General features: G+C 36.6%; 1 long non-coding RNA gene across 1 annotated transcript; it reads left to right on the plus strand.

Moving 5' to 3' along the window:
• Window positions 1-432: 432 nt before the first annotated feature.
• LOC146545211 (uncharacterized) lies at window positions 433-15,406 on the plus strand. Its single transcript, XR_014881232.1, has 5 exons — window positions 433-643; window positions 4,004-4,043; window positions 4,964-5,150; window positions 10,188-10,312; window positions 15,331-15,406. It is a non-coding gene; the product is annotated as an uncharacterized LOC146545211 (long non-coding RNA).
• The last annotated feature ends 12,035 nt before the right edge of the window (window positions 15,407-27,441 follow it).

A 27,441-nucleotide genomic window follows, 5' to 3' on the forward strand; every position in this document is an offset into this window, starting at 1 on the left:
TTTAAATCTAACCCCAAGTCTGGATTTACACTTCTATTTACCAAGAAGCTGATATTTGGTATATAAGAAGTCAAACTGGACGACTGTAACAATCCATCTAATTTGATAATGTAGAAATATTTTTTTTTTAGACAAAACAAAACACCCTTATTATTACTGAACACTTTTTCTCTAACGTATTGCATTAAGTCTGGCATCTTATTTTTCTTTGATACAGTAGATTATTAACTCTTGAGTATCTATGGATTTTGAGTTATTTAATGGACAGTCTTTGGCATCTATTTCTGCACCCTTAAGTGCTTGGAGAAGCATTATGACTATTCTTCATTAACACAAGTTAGCCAAGCTGTGTTTTTAGAACTTTGTTGTTTTGTCATGATGACATAGTAAAAGCCTTTTAACTGTCTACACGGGAAGTTTTGCATCACTTAGAAGTGAATCTGCAACCAGTCAGGCTCTTCTTTTCAATATATTGAGAGGAAAAAAGCTCTCTTCCAGCTTCTGTTCCTGTATATAGATACACATCCATATATTTTATAAACCATTAATGTCAACATATTTACATACATGGAATAGCTCTGAAAAATATTTATGTCTGTGAATGATGAATTCAGTCATATGCAAGAGCTTCTTCTTCAATAAGGTGAGTAGAAAGAATTTCCTGTGCATTAATGTGCTTCACATGAAGTCATTAGGTGCTTGGCAAGAGTCTATGGGGCTTTCTTGCACTTTGAAGATATTTTTCTGTTTTTGATTTTAATGCTTCTTCTGTGGCTGTGAATCTTTGAAAGGTTTTCAATGTAGTGAAGTCTACAACTTCTGTAACAAATATTCACCAATGCAATGTTTTCATTAGACAACAAGCAACTGTCCTTAAAGCATTTTTTTTTTCTTCTGAATTTAGAATATTCTAGGGTTGTCCTTTCATCACAGTTACTACATATGTATACACTGTCATTTCCAGATGTAATCCACTGAATGTTATAGCAGTTTGAACACATACTGTTTGCTGATGAGTTGTACACTTAATATGCCAGTGAATTCCTGTGTTTGCCATGGATTAGGGAAGAGGGAAGGTGTGTATATCTAGTCGTTAAATTAAACGAGATGTTGAGACATGCAGTGGACTTTAGGTGTTTCTGCAAGCAGTTTGCAATCTTTACATGTATTTTAAGCCAGCCTGACTGACAACCTTGACTAAAAATGTAGGTCACACAGCCACATATAGCTTATCTTTTAGACTTCTATTCATTTGATTGCAGAAATGCTTTTTCCCAGCATGCACTTGAAATTTCAGCCCATCCAGATGTCTTTGGTTGTGTTTACCCATAAGAGTTTCAGAGCCTCATACTGTTAGCAGTACTGCTTATTCATCTGTGTACTGCCTTCTTGATTGTAGTGTAAAATCCTCCCCTTTTTTGTACGCTCTCATTCCCCTTTTGAATTGCTCTGAACCAATGGCAGAAATATCTAACCTGTATCAGTATTTTTCCCTTGAGAAATTCTTTGTTCTTTTCCCAGGAGATGCTGATTTGTTGCCCTTGAATTCATTTTGGAAAGTGCTATCCACTGAAGGCTCTGGCCTCTGGGGTACATTCTGTCAGTCTGGGACAGTCTGTATTTAGAAGTTGCTAGCATATCATTTATATGAATACCCTTCCGTGACATTTTAAGATGTCTGGGGACTCAGTAGTCATTGGAAGTGCTAGCTTTCCCCTTGTGGGAATTTTTGCCCATGTGATCTGAAGCCTTAAGCCTCCCTTTAATGTTTATTCCTTCATTTGCACTGTCCCATGAAGATCTGAGGAGATGGGAGCCCTCACCCAGCCCTTGCTCTTCAGGGCATACGGCCTGCTGCGCCGCAAGGCCAGCTGGATTAGGGCACTGATTGCTGGCTTTGGGCTTTGGGTTGGTAATCAAGCTATGTGGGAAGCAATTTTCTTGTAGCTGAATTGCAGAGTTGGAATTGCTTGGAAATTAGGTGGCTGTAGGATCATGCCTGTGCTTTCCTTGATTTGCTATGACAGTTTGCTACCTCTTAATAAGCTATCAATTCTCTGCATCTCTTGTATTTGCTGATGTTTTATGTTCTCTCGGCAAAAGCAGTTCAGTTTTGCATGAATAGTACTTGCTATGGTAGAGTCATTAGAGCTAGGAATAAAGACTTATCTATGAAGCTGAGTTTTAGACATGATTCAGCATTTCAGAGCACCAGAATATTTGAACCTATGCCTCAAAACAACCAGGCTCTGTGATATTCTCTTCCTTTTCTACTACAGGGGGATCTAAAAGAAAACAACAGAAGATTTATCTTAATGGCTATGGCAATAAGCTGGGATTTGTGCTGGGGAACCCACCTTTGGGTTGCTATTCTTCAGTGAATTACCAATAATCATCAGTATTGGTATGAAGTGTCCAGGGGAGTGATGTGTTATGACAGTTTATCTGCATTGTCTGTACAGAGAATAAGATGGAATCTGTAACACAAAGCAGGCTCCCCAGTTCATAGAGGTATACCCTCTTTCACCGTATGCACCTTTGAAAACATTTGCCCTAGGATATGCACCTGGATGGTCAGTTCTTATTGTTATTTTTATAATAGTACTGAGTACGTCCACAGTTCTGGATGGATCCTGTATTGTCTACGTGTGTAACAATCCCAACTGAAGTGCAACAAATTCATGCAACCCACAGTCCAATCTGCAGAGAGGAACAATGAGAGGGGCTGCAGTGTATTCTCTCTTGTGGTTTTCTGAGTCTTGATCTCTCTTCTCTGCTTTCTGAGCCCTCAGACTTGAACAAACAATTGATTGGTGCACTGGCTGTGCTGTGGCTCTGAGGGGGAAAAGGGGAAAGATTGAGTGCAGCTCTGAAGTTAGAATCTGCAGGGCAGCCATAAAAGCATGCTTAGAATTCTGTTATAGATTGTGGGTTATGTCCTTTTTTCCTCTGTGTTTCCACCACGTGCTCTATGTATATATGATGCAAGACTTTCTATACAGAGAACTTGATAAATTATGTATTTACAGTAGTAGATCTAAAACTGTGATGCACTCTATACCACAAGAGTTAATATCTATTACTGAGAAGACAGTACAGCATAAATAAGACTCCAGGAATTTTTAAGTGTTCAGGCTTAGTGGTGTCTAATTCAGGCTCATATTGAATAACAAATCTTACTGGCTATATTCTAGAAGACCAAGCAATAAAGAGTGGGATGAAGAGAAAGAAAAGCAGTGAATCAGAGAGGTTGGCAGTTTGGAAGGCAATTTGTAGGTATCAGGGGGAGTCAGAGAGATGCATATCTGGTCAACAAAGCAGGTGAAAAATGAACTTTCTTCCTCTGTCAGGCATCATCATTTTCCTTTTCCTCCTTCACCTCTTCTTCCTTTACTATTTTGATGCTGTGCTGTACCTACTACAGCCCTTTTTCTATGCTCGATTCTTGTGTTCCTACCTCTATTACAGAATTTCTTACAAACCACTCAGGGAAGGAACACAGTTGAAACTAAAATATAAGACACTTTCTGAACCTTTTGTTGCCGCCATTCAAGCTTTTAAATTTTATTTTATTTTTACGCTCCAGACAAAATACAGAGCATATATCAGATGAAATAAATTGCTTGTGATGTCCTGAGCTAATATGTCCTCAAGCACTGTGAAAAGAAGTAAGATGCTATTTGCAGACTTTGAAGCATGGATTTAATATATCCTTTTAGTTATTTTCCTGATGGCAAGTTGTAGTATTTTAAAAACTGTCACTGTCCACCCCAAATGAAAGTGTCAGAATGCATTAACACTATTCCAGCTGTTTCCACACATCTATAGTCCTGCAATATATGTGTAATCCACTGTATAGCATATGTATGCTTGTCATCAATAGATCATGTGAGAACGTTTTCACAGATGCTATGAGATCAGTGTGATCTGCAACTGGAAACCAGCAGAAGTTGGGTACCTAAGTCTCATTTTTCTTCTGCAACATTTATTACTTTCTTTGTAGGAGTACAGAGAAATTCAAGCATGGATGAAGACATCAACTGGTAAGGCAACTTCTGTACCAAAAAAAAAAAAAAAAAAAAAGAGGCTTCTGCAGTATGAAACATTTGAGGCAGAAGTAAATGGCATTACTCCTGCTTGCATCACAATTAAGACTGCAAAAACATACTCAGAAAGACAATGAAATGCAAAAGGATTGGTGAGAACATAAATCAGCACTGAAATCTTTTGAGTACAACTTCTGGTATTGTGCTGAGATTTTCTCTCTTTTCTGGACCACCGACCTACATTCTCCACAGATCCTATATTTCCTGGCTCTGCAAAGGTTTGCACTGGTGGAGACCACAGAGACATTTACTACATCCTGATTTGTAGCAGCTTAAGTGAGAAGGGAATTGAGCACCAGGCAGTGAAGCAAGCACTTGGTAACTGACTGGGAATGCAGTGTCTTTGAACAAATGTGCCTATACTTTAGGCAGTTTCTGTTACATAAATTGGCATTTCTAATCTACTAGCAGAGAACATTTTAATCATATTTGTGTTATCAGTTCTGCTTACAGCAGAAAATCTGCTGAGTTCTTCAAGATGCTCCTTTGTTTCAAGTGCAGAGACATTTTATTGCAGTCTTCCTAGCTTTATTAATAATGTTATTAATATTCTTTTTGCACAGAGCAGCAATGGAAAAGTGCCTGCTACTCGTGGCTGTTTCATTATTTAAAATGTAAATAAGAAAGGCTGCAAGAAGTTAACCATCTCAGTAAGAAAACAAGAACAAACCTTTACTCTCCGACAAATTTAGGCTTATCGTGGATTTCCTCATTAGTGCATACAAAATACATCGTAATTCTGTATCTGTAACACAACAAGAAAATATTTTTTTGTTCACACTCAGAATAATCCACTTATTTATTTGGGAAAGGAACAGTTTCTGAATAGAATGTAAATTGATTTTTTTTCCCCACAGAATTTTTAAAAACATCTCCTACTGTTGTGACCCAGTCCTCTGTGGTGGTTTTCTGATGGACCATGACTTGCTCTTGGATTCTGCTGACTGGGTGAGGTAAAGAAAGGCAAAGATAAGCATCATTCAGCTGTCACCCTTCTGCCCTTGGGGAATTCCTTCGCTGAAGCTGTCTGGAGCATATGTAAAGGTAGAACATGAGCTTTGTTTTGGGCCAGTGCACCTCAAAGGTTTTGTCCTGTCTGTGGATAGATCCATGTCAAACTAAGCTGAGAAAGCTGGGAATTGACAATTTTCACATAGCTACTGCACATCTACACTCAATACAAATATCATGTTGGTAACTGCCTTCCACATTGCAGAAAACATTTCTCTACAGATTTTTAATTGTGAAACATTTCTGTTCCATTAGTACATGTTTTATTCAAGTACTGAGAAATCATAGTGTAAAGTGTTACAAAAGCACATTTAAGTAATTACTGAATCACAGAACCAAGTTTGCCATGAACTGCTTGGTCCTTCTGCCCAACCCCTGCCCCAGCAGGGACACCCAGAGCAGGATGCCCAGAGCTAAGGCCAAGTGGTTTCTGGAGATCTCCCAAGAGGAGATCTGCAGCCTCCAGACAGCTGTGCCAGTGCTCAGCCATTCACACAGCCCAGAAGTTCTGCCTGGTGTTCAGATGGCACGTCTGTGTTCCAGGTTTTGTCCACAGCCTCTTGTCCTGGCACAGGACTCTACTGAAAAAAAAAAAAAAAAAAAAAGCCTGGCTCCATCTTCTTTGCACCTTCACTTCAGGTATTTATGGACATGGATGAGATCTCCCTGAGCATCCTCTTCTCCAGATTGACCAGTCCCAGCTTTCCCAGCCTCTCCTCATAGGAGAGATGCCTCAGTACCTTGATTGTCTTTGTGGCCCTCTGCTGGACTCTTTCCTTATGTCCATGTTTGTCTGGTACTGAGGAGAACAGAATGGGACAAAGCACTTCATGTGTGGTCCCACTAATTCCGTATAGATCACCTCTCTTGCCCTGCTGATGATACTTTGCCTGATGCAAACAAGAATACAATTAGCCTTCTGCAGTTCAATCAACTCTGCTGAAAGGTTTAGGGCATTAAATCGCAATACATCACAAACAGCAAACAGCTGCTTTTCTGAGGTTCTAGAGTTTTGCAACTGCTTGGGGCTTGAAAATCACACCATACCATTGCTTGACCTTACAAAAGGATGATTAGCATAGTTTTCCCAGATTTCAGCCATGAGCTATTAGTTATTTCTTACTCCATTTATAGAGTCTGCAGACTCCATAACGTGAATAGTGCTAGGCAGTATTTGGATCCATAAAGACTTCACTGAAGCTCTCTGCCTACTTATCAAGTGTATAACAGCCATAAGGGAGTACTCTTATGAGTGTCATAAAAATGAGCACAACCAGGAAAGTCAGTGGGACTTTTTTAAATTCAAAAGTGTGGCACCGGAGGAGTAATCTTTTATACTTACTTCTGAATTTTGGGTTGAATACCTGCAATCTTTAATAATACCTGTGTAGGGAACAACGGTGAGTTTGGCTGAAAATGGGGAATAAGATGTTCAAAGCAAAATAATGGAATTGTGCCTGTGGTAAATTTCAATATGGCATTTACAATTGACAAAGGGCAGGTCTGCAATAGGCATTTTCTGCAAGAATATTTCTGCTCTACTTTACATTTGCCTTTCAGCTTCATCTGTAAAGCTACATGGAAAAAACTGTTGTTTTCTACTTACATCACCTGCATTCATTCATTCATTTACTACTTTTCCCCATGTTATGGAGCCCTCTTGAAAGTCTTACGTAATGTTATAGGTTTGCACACTGCAAGTTTACTACTAAATGTAAATTATTTCCATTCTTTTATACTATTCTTTTCTTACCTTTTAATAGTTAACTGCAAAGACACCTTCCAATTGTCTTTTAATCTTCTTGCTGACAAAGGAGATTTTGGTTCACATTTTGGGTGTTTATGGGGCTAGTGTTATAAGCTTTGAGGTGACAACTACTTTCCAGAACCAATTTCAAGCATTTTTCCTTCTGGAGACTTTTTTATTCCCTGAATTGCATGTGGCCATATAATTCTTTGAGGTGTTGTGGCATTTGGCCAAGCAAGAAAAAGAAACTCTTAAAATGGAATTATGATGTAACCACGTACTGAGTACCTTTCTATAACAACAAGGTAGTAGGGATACCAATTTTAAAGGTTAAAAAAATCCAAAGATAAACTTACATCTTCAGAAACTTGCCCAAAATATTTGATAGCCTCACACAATGAACTAGATACTGCTGATGTATCATTTGTCATCTTAAAGTTTTTCTGCCATATTATCTATAAGGTATGCTATCACTCATCTGATTTATTGTCCAACACGTAGTTAACTATTAATGAAAGGACAATAGCGTATGGATTATTAAACAAGTGATGTATGGAACCATCTATCTAAGTGGATGACAGTTGAAAGGTAGGTTTATGTGATATATGTCAATAAATGCTAATAATTTGAATTATGGCACCATAGCAAAAAGATCTAAATGATTCAACTTGAGTGCCTAAGGTCAGGGGCCTAAATCTCTGTTTAGGCGACAGCTTTCAGGGCTGTAAGGTAATAAGTATGCAGTTCACAGTGTTCGCTGAACTCTGCAAAGCCTGTGATTGCTACGCCCTCCTGAAAATAAATCCAAAGCTTGTGCTTCTCTACATAACTTTTGACTTCAGTTTTAAAAATTTGGACAAAGGTTTTTGAGGGAGTGAGAGTTAAACCTCTCTTTGGTCAATTTGACGGAGATTCATTGTAGAATGCATTTCTCAAGGAAGATGTTTAATGCTATTGATTGCAAGGGTGCCTACTTAGAGTGGTGTAACGTGACAAACGATAGATAGCAAGTGGAACAAAATTGTAGGGTAATTCAAGATATAAGTATGTATAGTGTGTATATAAGAGTTGCAGCTTCATTTTTCATAAAGGCAAGTTAGAAGGTCATTCATTTCACTTAAAGGCAGTACAGATTTTTGTTAGTTTGACAGCCATTATGGGCTTGATCCTGTTATTTAAGGGAATCATTAAACTCCCATTGACCTAAGTGGGTAGCAGTGGGGCCAAGGTTTTGAATATGCAAAGCAGACACTAAGAGATTAAAAAGAACTGGCAGATAATATCGCAGAGTGAAATAAACATTATGGTCACTGTTATGTATAAACATGAACTATCTCAAAAATTATCTGATGACTGCATAATTTCTGTACTGCAATGTTGACATTTAACATTTCCCTGCTAAATTTAGGACATTCTGGAATCTTCAAGAAATGAATCCATCTTTGTAGCACTATAGAGCAGATAAACTGCTCTCCTTTTTATAGTGCTGCATTCATTTGTACCTATGGGCTATATGATGTATTATGTAAGTCCTCAGGAAAGTCATTAAAGTGTGAAGTGTGAAGTCACAGAAGTGTGAATGCTAAGAGAGAGAAAAAATAGGTCTCCCTTCTATAGCTCTGTACAAAAACCAATATCTCACCTGCATACTCTTCTGGCCCATGACTTCTGCATCCTTATTTTCCCTTGTGAACTGCATCTTCAGTGGAGATTCTGAGGGTTGTGTTCAGAGAGAAGAGAAAATATCTTCCTGTTTTTTCTGACTCAGTATCTATAAATAACTTGAAATGTTTTCTTCAGGTTGAAAATGATACCGATTCCAGGATTTTTAGTAAATGGGCAAGTACAATAACCACCTCTGCAAGGGTAGGTTCACAAAAAAAAATTAGTTCATTTAGAGTTTTCTGTGTGTCTGAGAATTCTGAGCTCTGGATCACATGGGAGGGGAAACATTTGCTATAAGGAGAAGCAGGAGTTCAGAGGCATTCCTCTTCCCTGTGTGCTTTACCACCTAGCTCTGGACAATGCTTCAGCCTTTTATCAACAATACTAGAAAAAAAAAAAAAGGCCATATGCAGCTTTTTACCATATTTGTCTTAATTTTCACCAAAATTGTCTCCGTTGGAGTTTCTAATGTTGTCCATTCTGTACTTGGGACTATAAGGAAAAACGTTTTCAGAAATAACAGATCTCATTACACCATTGCTACCGTATCCATGAAGTCATGAGATTGAAGTTGGACAACCAAAACTGACTTTTACTTCATAATCCAGAGAAGACTATGGTCAGAATAAGACTGAGGAAAATGCCAATTTGTGAGAAGATGCAAAAAAGATAACCAATGTTTACGTTGTCATGCCTTTCATATTATTACTATGTTCTTCATATTATTATACACTTCATAATATAAATGAAAGGGAATTACATTTGAGAGAGAATTTTGTGCATAATGATATGGAATGTTGAAGGTCAAATATCTGTAAACTAATTCCTCTCTACGTCTTGATGGAATAGGAGACTTTATTCTTAACCCCATAATTACATAATTAGATGAAACAGTGCATTCTAGGCATTTAAAATGTCCTAATTGCAGGTTATATTAAGTCATTTATCCTTATTCACTCAGAAAGAACCATCAAGGATTTCCAAATAAGGAATTAATTAGAGGCTATTTTTAAAATATCTTATTTATATTTGGTGAAATGAAGTGATAGCATAGGGAGGTAGGTGTGCATATTCTCATGAATGTTATGCTTAGCCATATAAAAATAAGCATTTTTAATGACATTTAAACTGCTTCTTAAAATTGAAGGAAGGAGCCAGATAGGAAAGAGGCAAAGTAAGTTGTCTTTCTAGAAATAAATGGGTTTCTAAATGAGTAAGTCAGTGAAAGTGGCTAATTTAGGGAAAAATAATATTCCTATCATTGCAATACGCTGTATGTTTCAACAGAAAAAAATAAAAGGCATCTTTTCTATTTTTTTTCTTTGGACTGTCATGTGTCATCATTGTTACACAAATCCATTACAAATCTGCATTTTCGAGATTCTGAAACAAGATTATTGAAAAAAAACTTACTCAGAAATAACACAGTTTTGTGTATCTTAATGTTCCCTAAGAAAAAAACATAGTAATTTCTTGATTTGATGTAAAGCATCAAAACTGTAGGCCAATGTTAAATCAATTCTTTTGTCTTTTGTGTTTTGAAATAACTCTGAACTTAAATTCAGAAATCTTTGTACAGAAGTTCACTAAGGTGTCAATTCAGTTGCAATTTTAGTCCAAAGTCAGATTGATGATTAAAAGTATCCATACTTTTACAGGACGGCATATAAAATGCAGAAGTTAAGGGGATGTTTACTTTGCTTTTGTGCTCACTCAAACTCAAAAAGAAAAAGACTGGAAGCAAACCTGCCATAAATCATAGACACATTCCCAAAATAACTTGGTAAGTAACCTTTTTAGTTTTATAAATCAGTATATGTTGATTTTACAGCATTAATTTGAAACATTATTAATAATGTCGCCTGATTTAAAAACTGATTTTAAATGAATGAAGATTTTGAACGTAAAAAGGCAATAAAATCTGAAAAATATTCTTGTGGGGATCGGTATTTTCAAACTTCTCAAATTTAACTTTTTACCTCTTCCAGAAAATTTTGTGTAATTTATTAAGGAAGGCTTTGCTCTACTGTAGTTTCTTGTTAAGAATAGATTAATTAGTCAATTAGTTAATTAACTCTCACATTGTTAAGAAGCTTCTCTGACATTTACAAACAGAGAGCAAAGTGATATGATCAGAATTGTTGCCTTAAACACTAAAAACAAGTGAGAGGATTATTCCTTCCCTTGTTCATCCACCAGAAAACAGTTCATATTTAGAAAGCTTATTAATAACATTTCTCTCAACACTGTAACTCAGTACTGTTCTCTGTCCCTTTACTTATATCTTACACCACTGCAGTTGGTAGTTAAGTGCATTTAATTCTTATCTATTTAGATCAGCTATGCATAAAGATGCTCTTTTTTTTTTTTTTTTTTTTAAATTGTGCACTCCAGTAGATGTAACACAACTGAATAAGTTTCGTCTACTGGAGATCAATTTTAGCATGTACTGTGTCTCCTTTTGTTCTTTTGTGGTGAAAATCTATCATACAAATTCTTTGTCACTCAGTAATTCTGAAACTGCTATAATGATGCTTTCACTCTATTTTAAAATGAGTGTCTAGACTGCTTCATTATATAGAGCAGAAAAACTATTTGAGAGTTGTCAGTACCATAGGCTTTGACTTTGGGATCAGAATCTGTCTGGCACCTGTAACTGGAATACAGGAAAGGGTTCCACATGTCTTAGTTCATTTGTTCTTTTTTGAATAGATCTAAACACCTTTGAGTATTTAAGAGCAACTTTCACTGAAGGTTCAGTGTTTTATTTACTTGGATGTTAAAACCAGCTGCCAGCTAAGCACCATATAGCTGTTTGCTTACTTCCACTCCCATGATATGAGGGAGAAAATGGAAATAGGGTAAAACTCACAGGTGAAATAAAGTCTAATAAGAGAGAAAAAGAGGGTCAAACAATAATGATGATAGAAGAATACACAAAAGAAGAGATGCACAATGCAATTGCTCACCACACATCTGATGGCCAACCAGACCCTGAACAGTGCCGCCCACTCCCACCTTGGCCAACTTTTGGACAATCAGGAGCATGGTGCCATATGGTGTGGGATGTCTCTTTGGCCAGTTTGGGTCAACAGCCCTGGTTCTGTCCCCTCCCAGCTCCCTGTGCACCCCTAGCTCCTCACTGGCAGGGCAGCATGAGAAGCTAAAACGTCCTTGGTTCTGCATAAGCACTGCTTAGCAGCAACTAAAACATCAGTGTATTATTAACATTATTCTCCTAAATCCAAAACACATCAGGATACCAGCTACTAGGAAGAAAATTAACTCTATCTGAGCTCAAGCCTGGATACTAGGTGTCTTCTTTTTGTCTTTTATCATCTTTATTGTTCCATCTTTACTGTTTTCTTCCACTGAAAACAAGAGATCTTGCTAGCTACTTGTCTTCTGGTCCTAATGGTCTGTGAACCACTGCCTGCAAACTGACACAGGGAAAAAATGCTCAAAGAGCTTATGACACTCCATAAATGGTGACAGATGACTTTCCAGGCTGCTGCTGTCCTTCTCTTTTGTTTCCTTTCTTATCTGTCTGAGCTATGACATATTTCTTTCCATTAATTCTTTTTGACTTGTGAAGAAAAAAATGTTGGACATGTTGTAAAAGGAATGCTACAGATTGTAATGATGTGATTAATGAGTTTACTGAGACACATTTATTAGGATTGAGTTTAAAAAAGACCAGATGAGGGTTTCTTCACACCCCAAACATAAAAAAAAATGTAGTCTGGGTTTTGATCACTTGTTTATATTCATCAAAACTAACTACATACTATGCTTCGGCATATTTGATGTCTAGTTGTAAAGTATTCCCTTGAGGAGAAAAGCTAATAGAAAGTCAGTCAGTTGAAATGGTCTGAGCTTTGTAAAATTGGTAGTTTCATGACTTGTACAACAGCAAGGTAGATTTGCACACTCTATAGCCTGCATCTGCGGAAGAAAGACTTGGAAGGAGTGAATGTGGAGCTTCCTTTACAGCCAATGGCCAGAAAGGGAGGTTGCCTCTCTGCATCAGATTTGATCCTGAGGAATTGCTGATGATCAGATGTTGAAATGATGGAATGCTGTCTGATATTCATTCATTCTGCACTGCCACTACATGTAAGCTGACATTTAAAATGCATTAACACAGCACTACTTGATGTACTGTATTATGCAGCCTATCAGTTTTGAAATGAAGTTTAGCCTGTCAGCAAAATCCTCCCTGCTGTACTTAGCCAACCTTGGATCAAGGTGGCTTAGTGAACATACATAGTTTTAATGTCCCTGTCGTGTTTTCTTTATTTATTGAGTCTTTCATACTTGGATTCTATGGGATCTTCATATGTAAGCATATGGAGAAACTCCTTTGCATCCACAGGACCAAAGTATTTATACAAAGAAAAATCGCTTTAATTCTTACATTTGCTCAGTTCCTTTACTTGTTCTTCTTTTACATGTTTTATTCTTCCTGTGTGCTTAATGACTTATCTTCAGCATTTTGTAGCATAGGTTGTTATTATTGTTTCCTCATTCAGTTAGTAATTCTATTACATGAAATTCCAATGAATTTTGCACTCTAATAAGTTTTAGAAAGAAGCAGCTTTTCTTCTTAGTTATGTATAGCTAGACTTTTGCAGTCCTGGCTAACTTCTGGTAACAGCATATTTGGTCTTGGGGGAGACCTGATCAACAATTTAAGCCATTGCAACTGCAAGTTCAAGTAATATTAGGTACAAACAGTTTCCTAAGAAGCATTTGTATCTTGTTTTTCTAAAGTCCAGAACACATTTTTACAAAACGTCGTGCTTCTTGTGGCCCAAAATCAAAATTCAGCATGACTCAGAGGAATAAAAGATCCCAAGCCCACCTCTGAGGTGTCCACACAAGACCTCTCTTTAAATTTCTCCCTTGTTCTTTAGTTGGCTTTTCTTGCTTCAGAAATATGTTTTATTTGTAGTAACTGAGAGTTTGGTAAGCTAGTGATTTTAGATGACTTTCTATATATATATTTTTATATATAAGATGGCTTTAGCAACCTTTCTTCTGTGATTTCTTCTGTATTTTTCCTACTGCTTTAGAGGCATACATCACTAGTCTTTCATCCAGCAAAATGACAGCTTCAAATCCTTCTGAGGCTTCATTGAATGAAAGGTTGTTATTCTTGTTAGTCTGTGGGGGGCTTCCATTCTCTTCTCAATGTGCAAGCAGCATTTGCCACTGTCATATTTCCTACTACTGCAATCAACTTTATTCTTCCATTAGTCTGAAGGATAATTTTCTTGAGGGAACAGAGGCATAATGTGCAATATTCATGCTTTGAGATTTCAGATCATTAAGTCAATTCTGTTCTTTCTCCATTACAGTCACTTTTCTAGCTCTGATAACCTTTATTTTTTCAGATATCTCTTGCAGTGCTTTCATGTTGGTTTTATAGTCCAGCTATGTTGACGTTACTTACCTCCTTAGAGGCTGCCTAATTAATATCAAGCAAATTTCATTGTTATATTCTGCAAACTACTGTGATTTTCCCTAGCTAACACACTTACCTGCTAAGAAAACAGAAATGCTGAGGGGCGTGAGATAAATGTATCTATTTATATTGAGCAGAAGTCTACGAAGCCTCTCACTCTTTTCTGCTGCATAGCCTTTTCTTATTTTCTCAAAGAAGAAATTTTCTATACACAAGAAATCCTGCTTGAGGTTAGCTGAGTAGCTGTTTACCTAGAGAAATGAGAAAAAGTAAAAAGTCCTAGAAAAGCCTTTAATTTGGCTTGGATATATTTTCAAATGGCATTTAAAGTACATGTTCTTGTAAATAAATATGTATTGCTTGCAGTCTCTCAGAAGGTGAACAACAATTTCTATAGTGCTATGTTGTTTAGAAGTGCTTTTGAAAACTAAGGTGAGAATTCATTCACTAGGTGAATTTATCTTCTGAAGCCCTATTTTTACAATACCAGGCTTGAAATGGGACCACACTCTTCTTGAAACAATCATCCTCTCCTTCCACTGTTCTTTCAAAGGTATAAAGCAAAGTTAACCCCACACTACTGATGTGATGAAGAAAACTTAAGTCTTTCAAATTGCAGTGGTGAGGAACTTGATCCCATTTGTATAATGCTTATTGTGAATGAACAAAATATTTTCTCATCTACATTAGAGATCTGAGAACGCTAAAGTGAATTCATTACAAAAATGTTTACCTCAATGAAACAAATATGAGCAGTAAGTTTAACTTCAATGAAAGATCAGAATTGCTCTTTTCAGTGGAAAGAAGTATTATTGTCTTTAAAGAGCTAACCATGGGACTGATGCTTATTCCTACAGTTTTGTGAAAGCCCTGTTGCATATTATATCTCATTTCTCATACACTTTCTGTAAGTGTGGACTTTTAGACTCAGTTAAATAACCCGATTTTTGCTATTTTGGTTATTTGTACTTTGGAGAAGAAATAGGTGAAAATGACTACGGCCACATGTATACCTGTAATGTATAAAGTGTAATGCAAAATATCCATTGACTTTAGTAAGAACACTATCAACATAATAATAATTTTATTTTCTTTTTTTAAAAACTAGCTTTAGTTGTTAAAACAGTGATTTGACAGTTTTGAGAAGATCTCTTCCACTCTCACGAAACACTGTTTCAAGCTGTTTCATTTGCATTCAGACCTAAATACTTTCGACTTAGCAGTCATTTGGACTTCTGTGATGCACGTATGTCAAACTAAAATCCTGTCCTTTTTCATCTAGTGGATTTTTTGTCTTCTCTTTCTACCCCCCTTCCACCCTTTTATCACTGCAGTTGAATCCACGTACCTGATTGTAGAGCAGCAGTAACTTGTTTCACTGATAGCTCTGGGAAAGGACATAATGAATGCCCTTGGTAAGTAAAAACATTTAAGAAATAAATAGCTGTAGATTACAGATTTTTATAAATGTCAGACTTTGTTTGGGTTATATGCTCACAATAAATGCAGTCACTTTATATGAGTACTCTATTCCATGACCTGTAAATTGAATAAGGCAAAGTATTCAGCTTCACTTTACTTACAAATATTATTGCATCTTTGCATGGTTCAGGAATCAGAGAAATTCTATTAAGACTCATATAATTATGATGGAGAATTTTAAGACATGCTGTCCTTGCTAAGAGTTTGGTTTTGATACCAATTTTATTTTATTTTTCACTTATGCTTAACAAACATCTTTGGCCTTAGATAATAATACAAATTCTTACCTTTAATATTAGAAAATATTAACTATAAGATTGGAATCTTATGCTCGCTGCACTGATTTATGCAGTTCTAGCTTTGATCCACATTCTTGTTTGGTTTCTAATTTAGGATATTCTGTGTTCACAAAAATCGTATTATTAATGATAAGTAACTAGTAAAAAATGACAGTTTGAATTCAAATGAAAAAAATCTTTTGAATAAAAAAATTAGTATGTGCCAATGTATAGGCAAGAAGTTTTGTTCTCTGAGAACCACCAGTCTGATACTTTTTGCTGAGGTAACTTATGGATCATAACCATATGCAGTCTTCCAAAAATGTAGGTACTGCATAAATAATATTACTAAAGACCACAAGTATGAGAAGGGAAGGATTAATAAAGAATTAACATCACCCAATTGTAGACACTGGAAGTCAGCTATTAAGCATGATCTAGTCTCAAGACTTGCTTTGTTGAATAGTTCATTTTATTTATCCTTGAGGGTTATGGTGAGATGACCTGAAGAACTGCTTCCTTCTTTCTACTCTTTTTCTAGGAAGCGCAGAATGAGACTAGTTGGACTGAACATCATTTAGTTAGGGCAGATTAATTTACTCAAGGTCTTTTAGCACTCGAAGATACTAGTGACTTCCAGAATTCAAAGCTATTCTTTATATGAGCACAAATATATGATCTGGAAAAGAATACTTTAAATGATGAAAAAATCAGTTCTTCTGAACGAGATAAAAAAAGAATGCTGGAAGAGAGCCCTGTCTCTCATCCCAGTCTTCTCACAGGAAGGCTTTTTCCTCCACTATTGACAATCCAGAGCCAGACACTCCGGTAGTGTCTGGCATCTGCCTGTGTGCTTTGGGTACCCTACTTCATTTCTGCAGGCCTTGTCCTCCTCCGCAAGCAGGTCTCCAGGCTTACCTAGATGCTTGCAGGGAATGCACAATCTCCTCTCCTGTCACTTTTTTTTCCAAATGCTTTAACCTGACCCGAGGAACCAGTATTTCCCTTGCTGCCTGGCTGTAGGCAATCTACAGGTTTAAATACCATAAACTATGAAATATTGAATTCCTTAAAATTGTGTAGCAAAATGGTCTCTAAGAGGTTTGCTTTATTATATACATATATTTTTATTTTTATTTTTATATATAAAGGACCTATCACCTGATTGATAAACATTCTTTGGAACCATTTTGATGGCAGGGATAAGAACAGGAGTCAGCCATGTGTTTATTGGGGAATTTTCCACCACCACCTTTCTATTTCTTCTTATGGTACCACCACCTTTCTATTTCTTCTGATAGAAAAAACTAACTCCATCAGAAGTGCTAGGCTGGCCTTGGCAGATCCAAAAATGAACTGACTGAACTGGAATAGACCCTGGAGCTTCACCGCTCCTGCTTTTCTCTCTATGCCAAAAGGATTCCTCTAGCACTTACTATGTTGAGCTCAATAACCTGCATTACTGCCACCTGGTGACTCAGTGTCATGTTTGGAGAGGGTCTCTAAGTGCAAACGAGGCAGAGACTGCTGTCAAGGAGAATGGGCTGGGGGCCAGGGAAGTAGGCACCCTCTGAACCTGGGACTGTCCTTTTCTAGATCTGACTCTGTGCTGAGTTCAGCTGAAAATATCTCGACAAGTCAGTTGTTTCCTTCATTGGTTATTGATCTTGTGATCTGTGCCAAAGATGGAACGGATGTCAGAAAGTAGATTTAGGTAGGTTATTTGATTTTAATTCATAAAGTACCTACACATCTCTGTTACCACAGGTGTCTATAAGTCTGTAGATCTACCTCAATGAGGCTCCTTTATGGAGACAGAAAAGTACAATAAAATCCTGAGGCCTGTCCTCCTAAGACAAACGATTACGTTTTTCCTTCTGCATATGCCTAGAATTCCTCTTGTGAAAGTGTCAGCTGTCCAAGGATTCAGACTGCATCCTTGCACCAGGAGGTGACTTACTTTCTGAAGGACTGCTCAGATCTCACTCTCCTGTAGCAAGCATAATGGTGAGAAAAAAAATGAGCCTTTTTTCCCCCACTTCTTGGGCGCCCTGCTTATTAAGGAATTAGAGTTGGACTGTAGTCTGTCTTCTCTTTTCCCTGTTTGAAAAGGAAAACAGTGAGTAGTCTTAGCTCTTTGGCAAAATAACTGCAGGGGCCTGTCATAAAAATCACCTTCTTCAGTAGATCAATTTTCTCTCTTTGTTCTCTCCCACTATACAGCCCTCCTAAGCACCTGACAGGATGTTGAATGTTCATTTGCAGGCCCAGATTCCTAAACATCTGTGGTCTAAAGTCTTGTCAATCTCTGTGTCTTTCAGTAGAGCTATCTGTCTTCGTTGCATTGTGCATTACCTGCATCACACCTCTGCCTCTTTTGACTTATTCTCTGTGTGCTTGAAATGGAATAGGTGCATTAGATAATCCAACTTTTCTCTTGACTGTATTTTCAAATGTATTTCATTTTGCTTTAAATGAATGCAGAGAATTTTAGCTGCTTCTTCGAGGATGTTATTTAAAAGTCAGATGGATTTTACAATTGGGAAGACAGATTTGGTACAGTTTTCCTTTCCACGTTGTAAAGGAACTAACTGTACTCTACTTATTCAACGCATGAATTTAAGTAAGAGTATGAACATCACCTGACCATTTTGCTTCTGCATGTATATTCACTGAAACTGCAGGGATCATGAAACTGTGAATCAATAGTTCTCAATGTGCTCATTCATACAGTTACAAAAGGCACTGGCTTTTCATTGTTTCCAACAAACAAACAGGTGTGCCATAATCATTCCATAGTCCTTTTAGTTGTTCATCACACAAAATATAATCTAGTTTAATACTTGAATCACCCTTACGTCAAATCCCGTATTACATCTTTATGCAAGTATTCCTCAATCTAACAAGGGAAATTGTAATTAGGGAACAGCTTTTGGAGCTGCTTTTATCTTCCTTAATATTCTGTTTTCTTTGTGAAAGGTTGGCTTTCTCCTCTTCATTTTGTGCTCAGAAAGACTGAAGTATTTGAACATAAGACGATGGACTGCCAGTGCAGACAGACATCCAAATTCATTTTGGAAGAGTCAAGTTCTTAGCTGTAGCAAAAATAGCAATTATTTATGGAGCAGCATTATAATCGGCATTATAAATTTGCAGAAGTCTTCACTGCACACAAAATATCATTTTACATATAATAGATATTTTTATTTTATTTTTTAAAATTTTCTAGGTGGTTTGGGTCTTCTTCAAATAGAAACTGATTTTCATAAAAGGTATTTTGCTGTGAAATGTGCTCAGATTTTAATGTAGCAGTGGTACATTTAACCTGGAGGTAATATGTGAAAATCTCATCCAGGACCAAATTCAACAATTACTTTCCAAGCAGAACAAAATGCATTTTTTCATGTGAACTTTCTGAAGCCATAGATGATGATTCCTTAGAGTCTTACAGCAAGAGCTAAATAAACAACTATGTGCAAACAGTTTCAAAGCACAGTAGAAATATCATATCCAAAGTGGAATATACTTTTAACACTTCCCATTTGCTAATAACTTGCCAATAAAAAAATGTAGGGATTTATTAAATAAGTGTAGCAATCATTTATGCCAATCAAGAAAAAGCATGAGCAGACTGATTTTCTACTTGTACAGTTCCCTGTTGGTCACTTGCCCACAAATGTACCTGGAGATCTGATGAGTAGCATTGTATGTGTAACGTCCACGAATTCCAAATATGCATTTCTCCACCATTTTTTTTTTTCCATTGAATATATTGGAATCTGCACAAGATGATACTGAAGATTCAGTAAATAACAATGTTACAAAGTTAGCTCTATCAATATCTTGCACAGGTTTGTTCATCTTCTGGAACTGTGTCTGTCTTTTCCTTTGCTCCAGGGAAAGATGATGGTGGCTTTGAGGCCTCATGTTGTGCAGCTCAGCTACACCCAGCCACAGGCTTATTCCCCCGTAGTGGGATGAGGAGGGAATCAGAAATGTAAAACAGAAACCTCATGGATTGGGACAAAGACAGCTTTCTAGCTACAGCAAAAGCTGCCTGCATAAGCAAAACGAAACAATTCACTACTTCTCATCTGCAGGTAGACATTTTAGGAAAGCAGAGCCCATCGTGTCTAACAGTTTCTTCAAAGAGCAAATGCTATCGTTCCAAAAGTCCCCATTCCTCCTAATTCTTTAACCCACTTTTTATTGCTGAGGATGATGTCGTCAGTTGTCCTGGCTATGTCCCCTCCCAGTTTCTTGTGCTCTCCCAGCCTCCTTGCAGGCAGGCAGTACAAGAAAGAAGAAAAGAGCTTGAGATCTCAGCCACTTTTAGTCTGTGTAGGCTATTTCTTTTAGTGGTAACCAGGAATGGTTTAATTTAATTTTCATATTGCACTCTTGAAGTGATATCCTTTGGCATGCCAGAATATCTTTTCCAAAATCTATGGTCTCTAACACACTAAATGAGTCAGAAAGCAACTATGCTGGCCACAAGAGATGTTGGAGAGAATACCTATTGAGCATTTGAGATCAACCATATAGATTGGAAGTAATCTTGGGATTTTCCAGAACCTGCTCTTTTGCTGACATGTAGAAAAAAACAGTACTACTTTATAGAATTCACACCATCAAATTTAGGTTTATTTCTTACTTATGCTATATTTAAATTCAGTATCTTTTGATGCATTTTTTCTTTTCAGCTTCATGAATTTCACCTCTGTAACTACGTGCATTTACAGTAATGGAATGGAAAGACCTAAATTCAGTTTTGCAATGAAGCATCAGTGTAATTTTGTCATGGCATTCCCAGTTGGTTTAGCTATCAGCTTTAAGAGAAGAAAACTAGTTTACATAAGATGCTAGTATTTCTAAATTTTCACATTTATGGTTCTATATGCAGTTCTCCAGGTCTGAAGAGTAAAGGCCCAGTTGATCACCAAGGAGTCATTTATTGTTTTCTATATGCTCACATTTGCTGTGTGATAGTTCTGTATGGATTACAATGGCCTTGATATTTTTAAAGCATATTGCCACTTTTTCTTTCTCATTTTCTTATTTTCCTCACAGCTGAAGCACTTAATGTATCTGGCATATCTTTTACATACATAATGTTCAGCTGTGTAAATTGTTAATCTTTTCTGTTATTTGGCTTGTTTGACTGAAGGCAGTAACCACTGTTAGGTATTCAATACTCATATAAAATAAAAAATAATTCAGATTTATTCCATCTATTTAAAACTGCTCATAAATTTGTAGTATCTCAAGTTCTGCTGCCTCTATTCCCTGAAAGAGCAAATTTTCTCTTAATCCCTGGAGACTGCATAGTATTAGGAAGTCATTAGTGGTGAGCAACCATATTATTAAGCCTTATGAACAACTTATGAATGGTGTTGCATGTATCCTTAATGGAGCTCTTTATATTAGTCATCTACAACCACAGTACCTACCACATCTACCCCTTAATGAATGCAGTTCTGTACTTCTGAAGAATCCAAACAGCACTGTTAAGAACATGACCATAAAGCAAATCTTGGAAAGTCACATGCAAGTCTAGAAGATGTGTGCATGGGTATTTTGGGAGGAAGACAACTCTTTGCAGTGGCCCCTACTCCACTCAGTGCAGTTCAGCTCCATCCTGTCCTCCTCTCCCAGCCATGTTTACCAAGTCCCTCTCTCGGATGTTTGTGTAATGGCCTCAGGTGCATGCCTGCTCTGGGAGGTTTGCCCACCAGAGCAGCTTGATTGTCTGAAGATCATGGAAGAGGTGCCCCACATTCCTACTCTGCTCCCTGGCTAGAGGTGGTGGGATGGACCCTGGATGGCAGTGCTGTACACGGTCAACTCCTTATCCAAAGGTGTTACAAGGCAGAGGTACAGGGAAAATTTTCAGAGCAAGACATATTGAAATGAGTTTTCAAATTGTGAATGTCGACTTTCTAGATGATTTGATATTCCCTGTGCTTTATAAGTAAGCTCTATTATTTCTGTACTTCCAAAGCGAATCCTTTTTCATTCATAAAATTATCTGATTTTATATTCCAGGGTAGTAGCTGGGTCACATCAGGTGCTGAAACAAATGTACTGACATCTGAATTAGCTGTCTGATCTTGCTAAGAATGTAACTCAGATGAACATGACAGCAATTGATTTTTATATACCCCCTTTTTTATACAATCTATGACACCTTACATCTGCAGTTTCCCATTATAAATTTTGAAGAAGTTTAATCTCAGAGAAAGCTTTATTCAAACATTGTGCTTATAGATGAACAGCATGCACTCTTTTCCTTTGTTTAAAGCAATGCAATTTTCGTATACTTCTGCTTCACCAGTGTAATCCATTAATACATTTTCAGAAACATAAATCCAAATATTTCTTCCTATACTGTGCGCATGTTCCTTAATAAGATCTGGGCATGACTCTGAGGGGATTTTTTATTAATGTTTTTATTTTTTTTATTTGTTTTTTATTTTTTATTTTTTTTCAAGCAAGCCTGTTGCAAATCAGGCTTTGAAGGCTAGTAACAACAACAGTGAATTCACACAGCCATACATCTAGTAACTGGTGTGCTTGTTCAAAAATGTCTGCCCTATAAAAGATGTAATGAAGTTGAGTGATCCCTGAGGAATATGATACTCTGCACTTTCCCGCATCACTGGCTGTAATATTGTTACTTGGAACACTGCATTCATAATTTTGTTATCACTGTCAGAACATCAAATGCAACTTTGATGGAAAGGTGGGGTCTAATTTTTCCAATTACTAGTTGCTTTGTTGAAACTCATCCTTATTGCTGCTCTTGAAGATGAAGAAGAATATGAAAAATTTCTTTGGAGTACAAACAAAAATGAAGCGTGGTAACTAAAATCCTCTTCCAACTACAGCTCTTCCATATATTCTTCTATAAAGTGATGTTTTATATTCATAATATGTTAAATATTAAGTGCCGAAAACATATTAAAAAACATTTTCAAAATGCTTTCACTTTTCACCTGTAATTGAATCATCAATATTAGCATCCAGCTATGAAACTAATTTGGCTTATTGTGTTACTCGTCCTCACATCTTAATTACTGATTAATAATCTGACTGACATTAAAAGGTTCCTTTTGAAATGTAACTACTGCATTGTAATACTATGCTATGACTATCTCCAAAATTATCTGTGGCATAATATTTCTTTATAATTAAAATAATAGGTTAAAATTTGCAGCTGGACAAGCAGGCAAGTCTGTGAAGCCTAATCTGTTCATATGTATTAAAAGATCATTTGTGATAGAGAAGAGAATCAAACATCATGATATGGTTTATTCCTCCAGAAAATGAACTCTGTACTTGAATGTTTTATGGATTTTGCCACCTGCTTACCTTCCTTCATCTTCTGTTTATCCCTTGCAAAGATAATGTTTCTTTGTTTAAATCCCACTGCCTCTGGGAAATCACAAAATTAGTGTTTTTTCTTTACGGTAGCAACATTCTGGACATTACATAAAGTCAATCATAGGATAATGAAAATATATTAATATATACATGAAGTTCATTTTATATGATACATTATTCATTTAATAAAGTTGGGAGAAGCCTGAGCTTCTCCCAACACTTCCAAGGAGGGCTGTTGTCTGGATTTATGTCTCCATCTTTACATGGAATTTCTCCTTCAGGGGAGGATTTGTTTGTTAGAAGGAGAAGGTTCTTCAATGAGAGGGTCGTTGGCCACTGCAACAGGCTTCACATGGAAGTGGTTATAGCACTGAGCTTGTCACAGTTCAACAAGCATATGCACAACACTCTTAGTTGTATGGTCTTATTTTTGGGTGGTGCTATGTGAAGCCAGGAGCTGGACTTGATGATCCTCATGAATCCCCTCCAACTCAGAATTTTCTATGATCCTTATCATTCCATTATCATAGAATGTGGCAATTAGACTAGGAATGTGCTTTGGGTCCTGAAGATTATCTCCTTTCAATGGATTTTGAGGAGATATGAGTAAAATATTCATGTTTTTAAGGAGCTTGCTAGTTATAGTATAGTAGTTAAAATGCTCTGTTCACTTCTGAAAACTATTTTTGTATGACTGCTGTTTAATTTTTCCCTCCCTGCAACAGAAACACCAGGGTTTGGGTCACACTAAGCATCCGGTTTTTTCTCTACAGGCTGGGTTACTACACATAAAATCAAATGATTTTTGTTGCATTTGGTTGTCTTTACAGGTGAAATGAGTCAGTTTACTTTCTATACACCAGTTTATCTTAGTCATCAACTTACAATTTACTCCTTGCTGTGCTATTTGTATCATACTAATTTTCAGCAAGGTACAGTGAATGTACAAGATGAGTCAAGACCACTCCACAGCCCAAAAGGCAATCCAAGCAATGCCTTATACAAACAAATGACTCTTCTTTCCTTAATGAACGAATCAATAATCAGTGATAGATATGATCTGGGGATAGACAACCTGTGGAAAGAATTTGCCTTAAGAAATGGTACACCTTCCTTTGAGCAGTTATTCCCTTTCATTCTATGCACTTTCATTTGTGTCTTTTTTAACATGTGGAAATACCTTAATGAATGAACTTTATTTTTTCTGTAGTCCCACTATTACTATGCCATTATCGTTTTCACTTTTGACAATTAATGACTTGCAATTTAATACAGTAATATTTCAGTTTTTGAAAAAGAGAAGTAGTTGTTGTTTCAAGATGCAATTCCTATAGACAAGTAAGACAAAAAAATCAGAGAACTGACCAAAGGTATGATATTGCAACTTACTACTTCTTTTTTGTATTCAGAGATAGTTGCATAGAATCCAATAGGACAACCTACTGAAAACAGTAGTCAGTTTCTCTGGATGATTGTTGTTAAAGAGAGCTCTTTTCTACTTGCAGTGTTACAAGCCCAAACTTGTACTCATTGAGGTTCACCACTTTGGAGAACAGGTAAATGAAAAAATGTTTGAATTTCTCCAGATGCTCAAGATATGCCAGCTTCTATGATGAGAACAAAATACTGAAGAGTCCTTACGTGCAATTCACCTATGTGAAAGAAAAGCTATGAAATGTTTACAGTGTAGCATATGCAGCCCACATATTAATGATCTGCCCAAGGCACCATCTGACCAATTGTGTTTGTGGTGCTCTGGTAGGCACAGATTTTTTGGTCCAACTATGACAGCAAAGAAAATGTCTGAGTCAAATAAATCTTATGGGTCACCTCCAATGCCACCTTAGCTTGTCCATTCTGGTAGCAAGGAAAAATCTGTTTAAATTCCACAGTGCTGATGGAGTAAATTCTAAAACCAAGGAGTACTTTGTCTGTTTTTTGTTTTTTTTTGATGCTCTCTACAGTTCTGAAGAATAAAATCATCCTTAATACTTCAAATAGTTATTTATCAGAACTGCACTGTTTTCATGGGTATGTGCCCATATTGAAATGAACTAAAAAATCAAGTAAACTAAATAATCAAGTAAACATAAACCTTATTCAAATCTCACTTTCAGGTTCCAGAAATGAAAAATGCCTTTTAAAATGAACGTGTATTTTTCTTTCTTTAAAGAGTGGTCTGTTTTGAGGTTGGTTTCTGTAAAATTAATCATTTAAATCCTGTTATTAAAAATAGTTGCGAATACTCAGCAATCAACAGTTCTTCACTTATTTAATTCAAAATATGAGGTGTTTTCTGGCAGTACAATTATTTATGCTGCAAATTATAATATTCAAAGTACGTATGTAATTGATCATGTACCTGTTGAAGAGCTCATTCTCAGCTATTTTCTATTGCTGTTACTGATAGGAATCTTCAGGATGATTAATGTGTTCTAGGATACCATTGTAAATCTACAAGACTTGCAGCTGCACTCTTGCCAAAAGAGAGAAAAGACTTCTGCTCCGTAGTGCATGTAATCAAGCATCCAGCTGTTGAAAATGGTATAAAATAATGAAGCATAATTGGAGAACTTTTAAGCAGGATTTTTGCTCTGTCTCATAGCAGCTGGTGCAAGTGGAAACACCTAGTAAACAAAAAGTGGCATTACTTCTTCTTACTTCTTCTAGCCATGAGTTAACTAGAAATTGATACATGCATACCCCTAAGAAAAAAGAAAAGTCAACACACTGGCTGGAGTAAATGAGAACGGGGAAATGACTATCAGAACTACTGACTGTGAATAAACCTCCAGAAGCATAGACAGACAATGGAAGAAATAATTTCCCATGACATTACCTGCCAAGGAGCAGGTAACCATAGCAGTTCCACCAGAGGATAACGGAGCATTTATCTGTGTGTACATTGAGTAATAGCAAATGACTGCAGTGGTTGAAGAACAGCTCCAAATTGCTTTATTTTAAAGAACTTTTTCTACTTTTACAGGAGACAACAAAGGGATGGATTTACACTTCTGTTGTATAAAGAAGTTTGTCACCAAGGAAGTCACCAACCCAGTGTTCATAGTTATGTGGTGAGAATCTGACCTAAAGGAAAGAAACTGAAATACAAACAAAAAATGCTCAGTTGTACATATGTTGGCATAAACATCATGTACTGCAAGGACATAGATACTCTATTAACCTATGAGTCTCTATTAACAAAGACAATGCCAGCATATGAAAAATGGGCATCTGTAAACCTTTCACTTGAGCAGCCTACAAAATGGCTCTTAGGAATCCAAAGCAAGGAATGGATTGGCTGCGTCAATGAATCTATTTCAAGTAATTTTATCTTATAAAGTGTTATAAAGTCGCTTGTTCCTAAAGTCAGCACATTTCATTTTCATGCTATTTATTTTGTATCCACACTATTTTAGTCAGAAAGCTATCCCAGCACAATAGCTGGATGTAAACCTTTCATTTAACTGTGTATTTATTCATGGCTACTATAATTACATGTTTTGTATTGGTGGGAAATTTCCACGTAATCTCAAAGGATATAAAAATGCTACTTGGGTCTATGCAGTTAGGATTGGTAGATATATTACTTGTTCAAAGGATATCAGAACTGATTTTGAGCTACGTCGTCACATACAGAAAACACAAGAGCACTGGAGAACATCTGTAGGTAAAAGAATAGAACAGCCTCTGTGACAGTTTTTACTAATCCTGATTTAACATGATTATATCACAGTATCCTTGCTTTTATGCATATCTTCTGTTCACCCAGCCTTATTTCAGTAGGATGACACCATCTTTCTTCATAAAACAAGATTTTTAGAATGAAGCAGTACTGCTGCTTTTGTTAATGGCAAGATTCAAGGCTGATAGTTAATCTCCCAGAATACTTGAGAGAGCTGTTCTAGGTTTGCAGTCTGACAGATTACTGCCAGAGAACTAGCCAGCTTTGACAAGTCTTTAACAGTTTCTGTCTAATTCCTGACAACCATGTAAGTAAGAATGGGATTTATACAATTATTAATGTTTCTGCCAACTAGTCCTCTTCAGATTTTTCTAAATCTCTCAAAAGCAGTTTAGCAGTTTTAGAAATTGTGCACTGCAAGGCAAATCTTTAGAATAGATTGTGTTTTGTCTCCACAGGTTCTTCTGAGTTAATCTACACCTTTTGTGAAAAACAGAATAAGTATATTAAAGCATAACAGACGTTTTGATTTAAATTTCAGGTTAATATTCTTGTGCAATTCCAAAGGAATTCATGTTTTTGATACCACATTTCTGCTTTCTGTCACAACAAGAACG

This window comes from Meleagris gallopavo, chromosome 1, assembly GCF_905368555.1.
Source record: "Meleagris gallopavo chromosome 1, MGAL_WU_HG_1.1, whole genome shotgun sequence".
Taxonomy (NCBI): Eukaryota; Metazoa; Chordata; class Aves; order Galliformes; family Phasianidae; genus Meleagris; species Meleagris gallopavo.